Source organism: Sceloporus undulatus, chromosome 4, assembly GCF_019175285.1.
Source record: "Sceloporus undulatus isolate JIND9_A2432 ecotype Alabama chromosome 4, SceUnd_v1.1, whole genome shotgun sequence".
Taxonomy (NCBI): domain Eukaryota; kingdom Metazoa; phylum Chordata; class Lepidosauria; order Squamata; family Phrynosomatidae; genus Sceloporus; species Sceloporus undulatus.
The window spans coordinates 149,461,930-149,476,898 of NC_056525.1; positions in this window are offsets into that span (position 1 = coordinate 149,461,930).

Below are 14,969 nucleotides of genomic sequence, written 5' to 3' on the forward strand. Positions count from 1 at the left end.
CAAAGTTCACTTTCCCACCAAATGCACTCATACCTTTTCACTGGTGTTCACAGGGTTTATTTTTCCTTGTGTCTCTACTGGAATTCAAATGTTCTGAAGAGAACTAACACTGACTTGGCTGATGATCGAAGGTCTTCCGGTGGTGGTAACCAACTATGGAAGTCTTGGCCCAAGGAGATTCACGTGGCTAGTTCCCCTGTCTAGACTATATCAACTCCAAGTATGAACAATGAAGAAGGGAATCCCATTGTTATCTCTGATCACTGATTGGAGATATCAGGCATTCCTATCCCACACTACCAACCACCCTAACTGGGATAACAAGCCGCATGAGAAGCTGAACACATACTCAACTGGTGCTGCTAGTTCAGGATGCAAATGGCTCCCGAACGCTCCAAATGACATGCTTTTGTTCCTTTTCCCACTTTCTTGCCTGTGGTAGCAGAAGAAAGAGCAAAGCCAGGTTAAAGTGGAGTATTATTATTATTATATTTATTTATATCCCGCCCTTCTCCCAAGACTGGAACTCAGGGCCATTTACAACAGTAAAAAAACACCATACAAAAACAATATGTTAAAATAGGATTAAATTACTACAATAATTAAAACAAATTCAATGCTAAAATATCAAATACTTTAAAAAGATTAAAATGCTTAAAATACATTAAAACAATATATTAACCCAGGCCATTCTTTAAAAGCATTGTGTTTTGAATGCCTGTCTGAAAGGAAGGTTTTTGCTTGTTGGCAGAAGGCCATCAAAAAAGGGGCCATTCTGGTCTCCCTGGGCAGGGAGTTCCAGCATCTGGGGGACACAGAAATGGCCATCTCTCTTGTCACCACCAACTGTGCTTGTGATAGTGGTGGGATGGAGAGAAGGGCCTCCTCTGCAGGCCAGCTCATAATACAGTCTGCCAAATATCCTGGACCTGAGCCATTTAGGGTTTTATAGGTCATCACCAGCACTTTGAATTGTGCCCAGAAACAAACTGGCAGCCAGTGGAGCTGTTTCAACAGAGGCGTTGTGTGATCTCTATAACCTGCCCCTGTTAGCAGCCTGGCTTTAATTGGGGATACAATGACATTGGGGGCATGGCTATGCCATCTCACATCCATCAGTGTACAGAGGGCAATAAGGTAGAAATCTACCTCCTGTATTTATGCTCATCTAGCCCAGGCTTAGCTAATGTGTTAGTGATAATTTACACCACAAGTAGCATTTTGGTTCTGTTTATACTTCTTCAATTGCATTTGTTAAAGATTTGTAATGTCAATGATAATCTAAAGTGTAAGTGTGTGTTTTGTATTCACTTCTTCAGAACCTGCCTAAAAACAGCCCTCTAAAAAGTAATAATCGCTCTGTCTGCCATTATTGTCTGCATGGCCCAAATAAAATGTCCTCCTCCCCTGTTCTATCTGTCTGTAGGGAGCCTGAGCTCAAACCTCAAGTCTGCTGCAAACAGTCCAGAGGACGTCAGACCCATTCAACACTATACCCAGGTTAGAAGGTTATTCACTAATTTATTAAATTTATATACCACTCTTGTACTTTTTGTACCACTCTTTTAAATTTTGTAAATAATGTTTTAACTGTCTTTGTTTTTTTTTAAACTATTGCAAGCCATGTTGGACCCCATTTGGGAAAAAGGTGGGATATAAGTACAATCAATCAATCAGTCAATAAAAGCAAGTCCCTTAAAATGAATTAATATATCTCACCAGTTTCTCTGGTTTTTCCTGTTCTGATGCTTGGTGCCTGCATGAACATTTAGTGCAGACAGGGCCCATATTAAAGTATATGCAGTTATATTTTACTATTTAAAACTATTTTTTAATCCTATTGCCTAAAACATTCTCAGTGGTAATTCTCAGTTAGAGCCGTACGTATGCAAGAAGCGGAATCTGTACACTAGAATATGAAATAAAGCATGCACTTATGGGATTATTTGTAAGGTGGAAATCACAGGGTGGTCCAAGCATCACACACTCTGGGGATCTTGCAACAACAGCAATATTTAAATTTAGCTCATTAAGCATGATATTTAGACCACCCTGTATATTTTTAATTGTTTCCTATTCCACACTAAAGAGAGTGAAACATGACTCTCTGATGCCAGATATCAAAGGTCCACAGCTCACAATAGCATACATATGTGAATGTCTCCATGGGGAGTTTGTTGATGCTGCAACCAATACACCTAATAATAATCAAAATATATGGTTTGTAGAGAATTCAAACTTTCTTTCTTTCTTTCTTTCTTTCTTTCTTTCTTTCTTCTCCAAAGCTTTTGTGAATATGATATCTTTTTTGTACAAACCAATGATGAAAAAGCCTAACCATTTGGAGCTTGTGTTGTGTTCCAAAATGGAAGACTTCTGGCAGAGTGAGATTGTCTGAGATTGTCTCAAAGTTCTTCAAATACTGACATGGGATATCAACATGGAATAAGCACACTGTTTGACTGTAAATTTACTTTATTTCACATAACTTCTAAACCTGCCTTTCCAACTTACTGCTCACATTGAGCTCTATTCTTCCTTGCTGATGAAGCCGAGAACCAATAAACTGAAACTGAATCCCAATAAAACAGAGGCTCTGTGGATTGGTGTACTCAGGTCCAGGAATTGAGTAAACCGCCTGTGTTGAATGGGGTTGTACTCCCCCTGAAGGAGAAGGAGCACAACTTGAGAGTACTCCTATATCCATCCTGATCACTAGAGACCTAAGTAGACCCTGTGGCATGAAGTGCTTGGCATCAGCTTTGTTGCACGAACTAGGACCCTTCCTGGACAGATAGCCTAGCCACAGCAGTCCATGCATTGGGAACCTCCCAGTTAGACTACTGTAATGCACTCTATGTGGGGGTGCCCTTGAAGAAGACTCAAAAATTGCAGCAGCTCAGCTGCTAACTAGAGTACAGACAGCATATCATGTCAATCTGAAAAGAGTTACACTAGCTGCCAATACATTTCCAGTCTGAATTCAAAGTTCTTATGATAATATTGAATGCTCTGAGTAGCTTAAAACCTGAATATTTGAGGAAACACTTCTCTCCATATATGCCTGCCCAAGAATTAATATCTGCTGTGTGTGGGAGGGTAAGATCATCCTCCATGAGAGATCAATACACTGTGTTGGACTTGTGAGAGGGCCTTCTAAGCACTGGCAGCACAGCTATGAAATGCTCTCTCTTTGAAGACTCTCCTGACACCAACACTCATGTCATTTAGGTGACACATTAACACTTGGCTGTTCCTCAAATCCTTTGGGGTTCATTAACTCATCCCAAATATAATGTAAAAAGTTTTTTTTAATAAAATAAAATCTTTTAAACCTGTTTTAACTTACTACAGTGCGTGTATGGCTTCCAGCTTATGCGAAAAATATTTATGTCTTGCCGTACTGTTTAGATTCCACATCCTTTTATCATCTATTACTCACCCACCCAAGAGTGCTTCCTGAAGCAGGTCACTTCATGCTGTTTCATGACTTAGAAATACATGCAGTGGCAGCCTTTGGTCGAGATGCAGACAATTTTCACATCTGAGAAAGTTGGCCTATTAATATTATATATCTTTTAGTAGCAAGCACACTAGTCCCTCACCTCAAGGCACATTAGTTTCATGATGTTCATATGTTATTTTCCCTGTTGGGATAATCTTCTCTGTTTTCTGTATGCTTGGTAACATGTTCTGAATATCTGAAACCCTAACCCCAACTATCTAGTAAACTCTCGCAACAGCAACAAAGTGTAATTAATTTTATGTAGAATTTGCTTAAATGAACTTTACTGTATATTCAAACCAAAGTTCAGACTTGGCTTAATTGCACAGTGTTGTCATTTAGAAGGGCTGGCCTAATTTGTAAGATACTTGGCAAATTTGGTGCTATATATTTGATGTAGTTGCACAACAAATTATGCCCATTTTCACTACAATTTAGAGATGGCAGGAAATTTGGTTAAGTTTATATTCTTGTGACTCAATGTAATTTGCACTTCTCAAATAATATCTAGATATATAATGTATATAAGATATATAATGAAATTATTTTACAATTTACCCTCATTTGTGCATTTTTATACACACTTATAGAGCTGATTACTGCCTCATGAAACCAGAGAAGCACTCATTTGGAAAGATGTCTATGTTCCAGAGGCAGTTATCAGCTCTATAACTGTATAAAATGCATAAATGAGGGTAAATTGTAAAATAATTTCTGTTATATATCTTAGGGGAAATTTAGACTAAATGTATATGTAAGGGAAAGTTGTATATGAAAATACATGTATGAAACTATATTTTGAAATTTGATGGAAATATATGAAATTTTTCATTTCATTAAAAATTGCAGACTGATGTGGGATTTGTATGGGGCATGCTTGCAAATGAATACATGTAAAACTAATATGAAGTGGACATAAGAACATTCCCAACTCCAGGGGTTTCTGGATGAAACGGATTATCTAGATCCATTTCAATCTGGTTTCAGACCTGGCTATGGAACAGAGACAGCCTTAATCGCCTTGGTGGATGACCTACGCAGGGAACTGGACAGAGGGAGTGTGTCCCTGTTGGTTCTTCTGGACCTTACAGCAGCTTTTGATACCATCGATCATGGTATCCTTCTAGACCGCCTCTCTGGGATGGGGCTTGGAGGTACTGTTCTACAGTGGTTCCGTTCCTTCCTGGAGGGGCGAACTCAGAAGGTGGTACTGGGGGACTCCTGTTCGACCCCCTGGCCATTGATCTGTGGGGTCCCTCAAGGTTCTGTGTTGTCCCCTATGCTGTTTAACATATACATGAAACCGCTGGGAGAGGTTGTCCGGAGTTTTGGGGTGCGATGTCATCAATATGCAGATGACACTCAACTCTATTACTCCTTCCCACCTCACTCCAAGGAGGCAGTCCTGGTTCTAAACCGTCTCAGTATGACTGGATGAGGGCGAACAAGTTAAACTTAATCCAGACAAGACAGAGGTACCCTGGTCAGCGGAAGGCAGATCAGGATAGGGATCCAGCCTGTGTTAGATGGAATCACACTCCCCTGAAAACACAGGTTCGCATTTAGGGGTAATCTTGGACTCAGCTTTAAACTTGGAGTCCCAGGTCTCTGTTGTGACCAGAGTGCTTTTCGCACATAAAACTTGTGTGCCAACTGCGCCGCGTTCCTTGAGAGAGCAGATCGGCCACGGTGGGTACATGCCTTGGTTACATCCCGTTTGGACTACTGTAATGGGCTCTACATAGGACTCCTTTGAAAAGTGTTCGGAAAATTCAACTGGTTCAAAGAGCTGCTGCCCAGGCTGTTAACAGGCGCCGATTACAGAGCCCATACACTCCCCTGTTGAAACAGCTTCATTACTGCCAGTTCGTTCCCGGGCACAATTCAAGATACTGGTTATATCCTACAAAGCCCACAGGGCTCAGGTCCACATATTTGGCAGACCGTTTCTCCTGGTATGAACTTGCTCGGACCTGAGATCCTCTGGAGAAGCCCTTCTCACCATCCCAACACCTTCACAAACAGTTTGGTGGGGACACGAGAGAGGGCTCTATCTCAGTGGCTGCCCCTAGACTCTGAAACTCCCTGCCCAGGGAGATAAGAACGGCTCCCTCCTTGATGGCTTTCCGACGGCAGGTGAAGACCTACTGTTCAAACAGGCATTTAAGTACACTATAGAACAGACAGGAATGTTGGACTATTTAATTATTCTGTTTAATGCATGTCATTTATCTATTTATTTTTAAAATGTTTTAATGTACTTTCTGTTGTGTTTTTGTTTGTTTTTTAATTGCTAAAGCCGCTCTGAGTCCCGTCCTGGGAAAAGACGGGATATAAATAATAAATATAAATAAATAAATAAATCCATAATCATTCAATCTCCAGCCATCAGCCCCGTAGTCATCCCGACTAGAAATCTAACAATATTAAGCACAAGCCTGCTTTGTATATTAGGAGCACTTCAGCACACAGGAGAACATGCAGGTTGCACATCAGGAATAGAATTCTCAGTGATATATGCAACATCCCTACAATCTTTCTGGAATAAAATCATTTTGGTATGGTTTCAAGGACTCACTCTTTCTGCCTATTGAGGAGGTTATTCATCTGAAGGCTATTTTCCACTTAACACAGATACTTGGAATTGGTATGAGTACAAAATGCCCATGTACTACAATACTTGAAGGGCATTTATTTTTTAAAAAAAATATTTTCAAACTGCTCAGAGACAGGAATCAAGAACAAAAGTATCAGGATATCACTTCTGGGGATATTAATCCTGACTTGGTTTCCCATTTTGTGTTACTTAAGAAGATGCTAACATTTTTTTCCTCACCACAAAATGGCAGGCTTGGGTTTTTTCTTTAGCAGTCTCAAGATTTTTTGTGCATTTTTGAGACTCATTTTTGCAAGTTCCAGTTTGCCTTCAAGTAGTTTCTGACTTATGTTGACCCTAAGGTGAAGCTTCATGAGGTTTTCTTGGCAAGATTTGTTCAGAGGCCATTGTCCTCCTCTGAGGCTGAGACAGTGTGACTTGGCCAACATCATCCAGTTGTCTTTGTGGGTTTTTCAGGCTATGTGGCTGTGTTCTGGAAGAGTTTATTCCTGATATTTCACCAGCATCTGTGGCTGGCATCTTTCCATTCTCTGAAGATGCCAGCCACAGATGCTGGTGAAACATCAGGAATAAACTCTTCTAGAACATGGCCACATAGCCCGAAAAACCCACAGAAAACTATGGATGCCGCCATGAAAGCCTTCAACTTCACATCATCCAGTTGGTTTATGTGGCTGAGTGAGCATTCAAACCCTGTTCTTCAGAGTCATAGCCCAACACTCTCACCATTACACTATGCTGGCTCTCAAACATATGCAAAACTATATAAAACTTTAATATAGTATAAATATAAATGATATTTTAAAATCAATTAAACAATTTCTACAATTAAAATATTAAACATTTAAAACTAAAAATAAATTAAATGACAATAAGGGCTGTTCGACAGTGGAATGCACTCCCTCGGAGGGTGATAGTCTCCTTCCTTGGAGGTCTTTAAACAGAGGCTGGATGGCCATCTGTCAGGGATGCTTTAATTTGGATTTCCTGCATGGCAGAATGGGGTTGGACTGGATGGCCCTAGTGGTCTCTTCCAACTCTACGATTCTATGATTCTATGACTATACAAACAGTAAAACAGCCCAGCATGACATTAAAAGCTCATCCCATCTATCTTGGCTAAATCTTACCACCTGTGTGAGATATTTCCCAAATGCATATTCACTTTAGAATATCTGAATGAAAGCATGTCTAATGATGCTTTAAGATACCCTGCACATCTAACTCTGAGCTTGGTTATTTTATATTAGGAAAATGTGACTAAATCCAATGCAATGTTCATAGTAGTACTGAGATTTTAAGTCTCTCTCCGGCCACCCTTTTGAGTGCTGAGACCTTTCTCTGAAGGGGTTTCTACTTGTCAGAGAAGGTTTTTGGAGAGTTCAAGTGGCCCTCCAAGGAAAGGTAAGTGCTCTCTTTCTTATGCTGGATTCTGCTTTTGTGCAAGCAGTGTGCTTCCAACCCAGTATCTCCTCCTGCTAATGCCTCTCCAAGGTCCAGGCAATGGAAGTCTTTTGCAATCTCTTGCAAAATTGACTTTTTAAAAGAGAAAAGATAATAATGGTGATGCAATTAACTGAGCCAGGAATGTATGCATGTTTTCAGCTACAGTGCCATGTCAGTACTGGTGTACAAAGTGTCAAATATGAAATATCCCTGAGCTGTGTGTGTGTTTGTGTCACCACAGGAGAAGAATGTCAATATGTCCTGTTCTTTGGAGATGACTAGGAAGATATCAAAAACAGAGTGGCCTAATATGGTACAATATGAATATGAAACTAATGTGGATGATAAGCCATTACAGACTGCACTGTAATATTCAAAATCATTTAGCTGGCTTATGTAATAAAACTTTTTATTAAAACTGTTGAGATAACAGTTTTATTTCCACATTTTCCCCACTATGAAAATGACTGTCTTGTACTGAATCCTTTTTGTTAATTAAAAAAAAATACATTACAGCATCTTAAAAATTTAATATCCTTAGGAAACATCTATTTGTTAATGACAAATTATTGTGCTTTATTCAATAAGGCTTTTCTGTTTGGAGAAGTCCCATTTTTTTAAACACACCTGACTTTAATTTAATGTTATTTTGTATGATTGTTCACTGAGCAATATTGTCTGAAAACATCATTTCATGAATGCCTACATGAATATTTTCTCTAGTCTTTTCACAATTAGCTGTAGGGTATGTTGGGCTTTCTAGGTCACTAGCATCTTCTGCTCTGTTAAGAATGTGATGAAATAAGGCATTCACTAACATATTTGCAGTGCATTGCCTCCCAAACATGTGTGGTTTTTTAAGAGCAAAAAAATTCCATTGCTTTTATTTAACCTAATTTTGAAAATACTGTTTTTTTCAGTTGTAGTAATTTAAAGCTTGAAAACTGTTCTGAATCATAAAAAATATGATTTTTATTTCAATTTGGACAAAACCTTTTGCATATTACTTACTAATTAACCCATTTTAGTTTTTTTATGTCCTATATCCCAAGATGCTTTGCTGTGTCCATTTATACGCTCTATTTCATTCTTTTCAAGAACAAGACACCACAAATATTTTGAAACTAGCCGCTGCATGCTCCCTATTGTTTGGCACATGTTACGAGAGTGAAGTGATGACATGTAATAGGAGGCTATTGTTCTCTTGTTCTGAAGACGCATGCACACAAATACACACAACCCAACACAGAACAATCTTCTCCAATAACTGCAATATTAAATATAACCAGCAATATGTATATTAATGTCCAACGCTGCAACAAAGATTTATCAAAATCAATACAGTCTAAGGTCCATGATGCTGCTTAAAGGAAAAGATAAAAGACTGTTGGAGACATGTTGCCTGACTTTTTGATTTTGTAGCTTTTGAGTACACTTGGTATTAATAAAATTTCCTGTTTACAGCTGGTTACTTTTATTATAAGTAAGCAAAACAAGAATGAATTATCCTTTTTTCATTGGACAGTGTTCTGTGTAAATAAGTGATGGGACAATGCTGTATGTTTTCAAATGATTCATTTCAGTTATATTTTTCTCTTTTTCATATGTTAAGATGAGTAACAGTAGATCGAAATAAATGACATGCACACACACACAAAAATCACATCTAGGTAAGCCTAAATTGGTGAAAGTCCTGCCTTGAATACAGACATTAAAGAGCAGCCATATAGTTTTTCCCCACAAATTACACTTAACGTTTTAAAGTATAGTTGAGGATTTGAATAAGAGGAAGGGGAAGTATTGTTCTCGTCATATTGTGCACATTGTTCTTTTGCTTGAGTAAGTTTATGGTAGACCAAACATTGATAAGAAACTACCTTGAATATTTATGTAAAACTGCACTCCTGTGAGGAATTGTGAGCTTTAACACACACAAACACACATCCATGCTGATTTTAAAAAGGATAGCATTATAGTTGTACTTAATGGTTACTAATAATTTATATCGTGATCCGATAAGACAGGTTGTTCCACATGGGTCAATCGGAATCATTTTCATAATATTCAAGACATTATTTAGAGAAGGAGAAGCTAAGTCCTCCCTCCCTTGAAAGAAAATTCTCCACTTTCTCTGGAATTGCTCCAGATTTCTGGCAACAGCCTTTGTGCTACCAAAGTATAAGACTCCATTTTCTTTTGCTATTTCTATCAGAGCCCTCCTGTTTCCTGGGAGTGTTCAGTTTCCTCATCTTCTTTGGGCAGACCGATTCCATCCCAGCTTGATTCAAAGTGGCAGGTCAAAATAGAATGTCCCCGTTCTGTCGTCCATTGTCAACAGCTCATCTATATAACCTGCAGGTTTTCTATGTGTCACCCTACTCTATTTTTTAACCTTATCCAGTTGATCATGTTTATCCGTGAGAAGAAAACAGGGGGCCCAATCCTCAGCGCCCAAGTATGAGTCCTGTAGATAAGATTTATAACACTGTTTCAAAGAAGAAAATCTCAGCCAAAAATGGGCAACGGTGATACCTTGCTATACAAAGGTCTCTGTTTAGGAATACAGGAAAATACATTCCACTGCAAACCCTAAATATTGTTCAGACTACGGGCTTGAACTAGGTATGATTGACCAAACCCACTCACCCAAAACTGTGGCCTATCAAGAATGTGGGAACACATGCTTCCACTTTTGTTGTCCCATGCAAAGATATCAAAGTTTATTATTGGGCTATCATATATGTCTGAAAGGCTTCATTGTAATTGGTGGGAAAAGGGGGGGGAGAGCACCTTTGGCATTTTAAAGTGCTTCAGTATTTTCTAAAAAGAACATCACATTTTTAGTAAACTCTATTTCCTTCGTAAAAAGAATTAACAAAATTCAAAGAAAATTGTACATCCATTTTTATTTTTATACAATTTTCAGTAAATGACTTTTATATACCACCATCATTATTTTATTGCATCAAATAAAATTATATTGTGTTGACTCTGAGTTGTTGTTTTTTAAAGTAAAACTCTATAAAGACTACAACTAGTAAATCTCAACTTTTAGGTGGTACTTATGTCTCTGTGCGCCCAATCTTTTTCTTTTTGGATTTTCCTTTTATATTTCTATGTAAACTTGAATTTATTCATACATATTTATGTCTCTAATACATATCACAACTTTATTTACTTAAACTGATTCTAACTTTCTTTTGGTTTCTCTGGTTTCTTTTCTTGTATAAATCTTTCGCCTTTTACAATTTTTTTTGAAGGTACGTAGTGCATTTTTTGTACTGAAATGTGATTTGAAAACTGTAAAGAAATGTTCCACTGTTGATATCAATGGACAGCAAAGACGGATGTCAGAACAGCTTCTGTTCTCTCCCACACCAAACCTTGCTTTAGTTGTGGTAACAAATGTTAAGTATGGACAAAAAACTATGCACTGGTAAGATGGGATTTTGATTGTTGCCTCTTTTGGTAATCATCTGAACAGGACACCTATAAATAAGCCTGAATGTGATGAGGTTCTTTATTCAGAATATTGTCTATTATAATACTCTTCTGAAATGAAACAGCCAAGGAAACAACTGTTGTTAAGGATCAACTTAGATTACTTTTCCCCTTACTGTTCCCCCTGAACTACAGTAGGATGATGGTCACTGAAGAAAAGTAGGTCAGTGAAATAATCACAGTTCTGAAAATAATACAGATTGACAGTTGTTGAGCTTAATCTGCTGAATGGCCATGGGGGTGTAGCAACAAAGCTCATGTGTTCACATATATGGCAGCCTGGTGTTACGGACATAGACAAATCCTTATGAAAATGAACATGTAACTCATTAATGGAGGGATTTTTTTTTTGTATTTTTTAAAAAACAGAAAACGAAAAGAAAAAAATCCAAATATAATGCAGGGGCTAGAAAAAGTATAAATTAAGCCTTGTAAATCGTTTGGTTCTTGCTTATCGGTATTTTTTAAATTTTGCTTTCTCTGGTCAGATTTCTATGTCATTAGTCTTAGTTAATGTTAACACTAATAATCAGAATTGTCCACTGTGATATCCAATTAGGGGAAGATGTTCATCTTGGGACACTGAGTAAAGATAATGTGTTAAACGTCATAAACTATGGCTGAGGATGAAAAAGGATCCGTGCATCTGCAGACATTTTGAAAATATGCTATTTCTAAAGTGAATGGGAATTTTATATTAATGCAGTTTTAGACTAAATTTCATACTAAATTTTATACTGAAGCAGGTAGTTTTCTGGAGCATATGGAGAGAAGCATTAGCAGGAATGTTTTATTTTATAATATTGTTAAAAGATACAACAACCAATAATAATTTTGATACAAAGATGCTTATTCCAAATACTCTTTCTACATCTCAGTTGTGAAAGAAACTTTGCTGTAAAGAGTTTCCTGAATCTTCCCAAACAAAAGAGATTTCACACTTTGAGGATTTCTCAAAAACGTCCCGGTTTTTGGTATGCAGTGGGTTTTACATTTTCTATGTCTGTCATATCCTCACAACTATAATACAAGACTGTTAATGTGGTCTTTCTTTAGTTACTCACCACCCAGATACATTTTACCCCTTCAAAGGGTAAAATATATCTGGATTAGCAATGATATAACCAGATTTTCTTGGATGGTTTTAATATTCATCTTATTCCCACAGCCTTGTATGGCATCCATGGTCTGCTGTGGAGTGAGAAGCATGATTGAGCTGTAAAAATTTGCCTCTACCCACATTTTGTTGATTCCATGCAAAATCTGTGCTGCAGAAAGGAAGTGCCAAATCAATGGAAGAGTTTAAACCTATTAGTGAGAGTACTCTTTCCTTACTCATTTACATACAGAAAAGATTCAAAGAAAGGTGTCTATGGCTTTCAGCCAGAGCCTGATAAACAAACAGAAAATAAAGACAAGGATGGTCTGCTCAAATCGCTATAGACTCTTATTTCATGATTTTTTTAAAAAGAAAAATGTAAACCTTTTTTTAAAGAAAGTAAATAGGCTTGTCTGAAGTTCATTATTGTGTGTTTTGCTTTAACCATTCTATTTTTAGACAGCAAATGCAGCAACGGCTGTCAAAAAGCTTTTGCTCATGAATAATGCATTTGCGTGTGTGCTTGCTCTTTCTCCCCCACCCACTTTTTCAATCCCTTTATGTCATACAAATCCTTGAGATACAGGAGATGCATGTACAGGGATGTGCAGATATATGTTTTTATGACTAGCTCAGTATTCACATTCATGCCCTTACCCTTTTGCAGATTATTTTATACACATGTGGTTTGCCTAGATTAGGTGCAATTTTTATCACAAGCGGCAAGTGATATTTTCCTTGTAGCTAAACGAATTCTTAAGGATTGTTCTGTTGGACACATTTCTAAGACATCGACAATAAGAAAGAATAGGGAAAGACTGTTGCGTTACATAGGGTAATGGAGATAAAACTATGTCCAGGGAGACAGGCATTTTATTCTGTTGCAGCAGAAGCAACAAAAAGTATTTTAATACTAACATTCATTCTTATACAAGATTTGTGGAGTACAACCTATGTCATTGAATGCATCAAGCCATAGCTGTACTCCTTTGTTAACTCCTTGGGCTTATATCAAATTTTATGAGCTATCAGAACTTTGAATGCTTCTTTCTTAAAGTTTCCAGACTTGCCTGGACTTTAAAAAGAAAAAAGGCCTGCAATGAAATACTTGTTATGTTAACCCAGTCACACTGGAATTTTATTTCCAATTAAATGTAATACTGGGTACCATCCAGCAAATGTACATCTTGCTTGGCATTTTTGATTCATACAGAAAGCCACAGGCAGAATGTTGATTGGACAAGAAAAATTGGAATGTATTACTACAAACTTATTGATTTACACTGATTACTTATTTATATTAAGGTTTTTTGTTAATGTTTAAAACCCTTCATGGTTTGGTACCTGAGTATCTTGGAACCTCCCTCCTCTTGTACATCCTGCCCTTGGTACTGAATCCTTCACAGGGTCCTAGTTCTGGATACCACTATTGGATGATTTTCAGCTAAGAGCAAGGTCTTTTCAGTTGTGTCAACAATGTTGTGGAACACATTCCCTAAGGAAGCCCACATGACCCAGACTTGCTTCAGGCAATAAGTGAAAACTGTTTTTGATTTGGTTTATGGCTACTGGAGTTAGCTGAACTGATTGCAAATGCATTCACAATTTGGGGTTTCATTCAAGCTGATTTTATGCTTCAAATTAGTTTGGATGTTACCATGTTATTATTGCCACAGTAGGATTTTTTTTCTTTTTAAAAAATCTTGATATTCAGTTTTATAATAATAATAATAATTTAAAAAATATTTATATCCCACCCCTCTATGAAATGCAATCAGGGTGGCTTACAACATTAAAATATACATACCTCTTTTTAAATACAGTGCCTGAACAGACAGGCCAAAATAAAGCTGCTTTGGGTCACTTTGGAGGTATGCTGTTTAAATAGCACATGCATCTTAAGAGGCCAGAAGCTGCACTCTGTCCTTAGGACTGGAGTGTGGCTTTGGTGCGGCATCTGGCCTCTTAGGACACACACAGCATTTAAACAGCATACGTCCAAAAGTGACCCGAAGCAGCTTTATTTTGGCCTATCTGTTTGGGCCCATACGGAGCTTTTCCATGGTAGGTCATAATAACTATAAAATAAAATAAAATGTGTTATTTTAAAATAAAATCTACATTAAATCTATTATATATCATAGAAGCAACATAAAGCACAGCAGACAGGGAGAGAAAAACAGAATCAACAGTACCAACAATTTTAAAACAATTGTACATTTTTGTAAATGTTTTTATGTCCTTTTAATTGATTTTTGCCTGATATTGACTGACTGAGGCGCGTTACAGACCGCCATAAGGGACGTCCTCAGGACGTCCTAGGTTTAAAAAGGGGCGTCACTTCTTGACACCCCCAAACATAATACGTCCTACATGAGGACTGCCATGATGGCGTCATGAAAGTGCCGTCTCCAAACAAGGCGGCACGGACGTGAAGCTGTCATGCCGCGCGAGGTCGCTTAGTGCGCCCTTTTGTCGGCTCAGGAAGGAGCTCCAAAACGGAGCTCATTCCTGGTCGTGCGGCCCCTTTCTCCTCCTCCCCGCTGCCGCAGGGTGTCCTTTGGGCTTGAAACCCCAAGGACACCCCTTTCCAGGCCTCGGGGAAGTGGCCTTTTGCCACTTCCCCACGGCCTGGAAAGCGGCTGATCGGGGCCTCAGCGGCTGCCGCTCTGGCCACTGAGGCCCCAATCCAATGGGGAAAGTGGCGGATGCAGGACGCCGCTTTTCGGCGGTCTGTAACACGCCTTAGTTGCTTGTTAGCCACTGTAGGTCACTGGTGGAAGACAGGCCAATGTATTTCA